This window comes from Aplysia californica, unplaced genomic scaffold (assembly GCF_000002075.1).
Source record: "Aplysia californica isolate F4 #8 unplaced genomic scaffold, AplCal3.0 scaffold00036, whole genome shotgun sequence".
In the NCBI taxonomy this organism is placed as follows: domain Eukaryota; kingdom Metazoa; phylum Mollusca; class Gastropoda; order Aplysiida; family Aplysiidae; genus Aplysia; species Aplysia californica.
The window spans coordinates 990,874-992,820 of NW_004797306.1; the positions used below are offsets into that span (position 1 = coordinate 990,874).

General features: G+C 44.7%; 1 long non-coding RNA gene across 1 annotated transcript in view; it reads right to left on the bottom strand.

Moving 5' to 3' along the window:
* Positions 1–139: 139 nt before the first annotated feature.
* Positions 140–1,947, bottom strand: part of LOC106014215 — an 18,293-nt gene continuing 16,485 nt past the window's right edge. The window contains exon 2 of the long non-coding RNA XR_001185544.1: positions 140–1,578. This is a non-coding gene — a long non-coding RNA (uncharacterized LOC106014215). The remainder of the gene's footprint in view (positions 1,579–1,947) is intronic.

Consider the following 1,947-nt stretch of genomic DNA (forward strand, 5'->3'; position numbering starts at 1 on the left):
GTGGGGGTGGGGGGAGGGTGGAGAGGGGGACGATCTGGCAAAATACAAGAGTAGGGGGTTAAAGTTAAATAGGGGGAAGACAGACAGGTGCTAGATGAATAACCCCCCCCCCCAAAAAAAAAGGAGAGGAGGGCGAGAGAAAAACGTTACTGGGATGATAAAAGTTGATTTTGTGCATTTCAAAATTCAATACGCACCGACACCGAAATGTAAACACAAGACAACATTTGGTCCCTCATTAAAAGCAAAGACAAAATTATTGTGTCTACGGAAGACCTCTGCTCAGTTTGAAACACCAGGAACTTATTTTGGAGAATAAATTACTCAGATCACAATTATTAATCCACATTTTCCTTGGCCTTTGAAGCTGAAGAAGGCTCCAAAGAAAACCAGTCCTTGAGATTGAAGCTATTTTTATGTGACTTGATAAACAAGAATAGCATTGCGAGTGAGAGGAAAAGGATAAAACAGACGACAAGAATTTTAATTCTGTAAAAATTCAGTTCCTGGTTCCTGCCATCCGGTTCCCCAGGACCAGAATATCTGCGAGCTTCCGATATTTTCGTGCCATAAAACGCACGGGCGGGAAGAGAACGTCTGCGCGAGATCAAACCAGAGAGGGAAAATGATCTCCCATTTCCGGGGTGATGCTTTCCACCAAGAATCTTTTGCCCGGAAGAGCTGTCTGGACTATTTGACGCTAGAGAAAACTTTCGATCTTTGAGATGAGAATCATTCAAAAGTGACGGGTCGGCTGCTGCGTTCCCGATCGATTTGCGACGATGTTCTGTGCTGCTTCGTATATGGTGCCTCATGGTGACGTGGGCTGCTTTCTGTTGACCTTGGGAGAAAACCCGTTTTGGAAACCGGCAGCTCAGATGTTACAACGGAGACAAAAGTTATTCCCCCAGTACTGGTAAAAAATCGGCTGTCCAAAACATTCAGATTTATATGGCAGTCTGAAAGAGATTTAGGCTGCTGTCTCCATTAATGACTTCTGGGAATACTCCAAGAAGGCTTTCAGAGGGATGAATGATGACAACCTATCCTTACGTTAAAATATCAAATTTCATACAAATGTACACACCTATCGAAGGTTTCGCGTCTTCCCCAGGTCTTTTTAAAGCAGATGGTACTTTTAGGCTGTCAGTTTTAGTGTTGCAACGAAATATTCTGAAACAAAAGAGAGAGCTTTATTGGTACAATGTAAGCTCAAGACAGAAGCTATGGTCTAGAAACGTAAGGGCAGTCTGTTAAAAATGTGTCTCAGGATGCTCGGGTTCCCTTTGGAATATTGTACACTTTAAGATTTAGGAGTTTCTGATACTGATTACTTTGAACACACTGGAAACTTAATCTTTGCATTATTCACTCAAGCAGCCCGTTCTCATAACTTGATTTCGCTGCTTCCACTGTCTTGCCCTGCCTCCGGAGACGGAACAGCAGAGGTCGATATTCCCCATCGCACTGACAGGATTACTTGTTGTCTTTTTCTCCCTAAAACGTCCCCTGTGCGACTTTGTGTGTTGACGTCAGAATTCCTCGAAGTCTACGTCAGCCGGGGGGGAACACGTTTATCTGAAAGAGAGGGAGAGAAAGAGGATGTTAGCTGCGTTATGAGACTAGTGGTTGTAACTCCCCAAAACGGCTGACAGAAATCCTTAAACTAACATGATTTCGGGGTGAGGGCTGGGCTTGTTGCTCGGCCAAATCTGGAAGAATGAGGTTATGACAAGAGAAGGAAGACAGACACGCGTGACATCGCGCACTCATTGAGATGTAGGGGAGAGACACACCCTGAAGAGAAAAAGGGAGAGGGGAGTGAGAGAGGGAGAGAGAGACAGGGAGTGAGAGAGGGAGAGAGAGAGAGAGATCGAAAGAGAGATAAAGAGAAAGAGAGAGAGCGAGAGTGCGAGAGAGAACGAAAGAGAACGAGAGAGAGAGAGA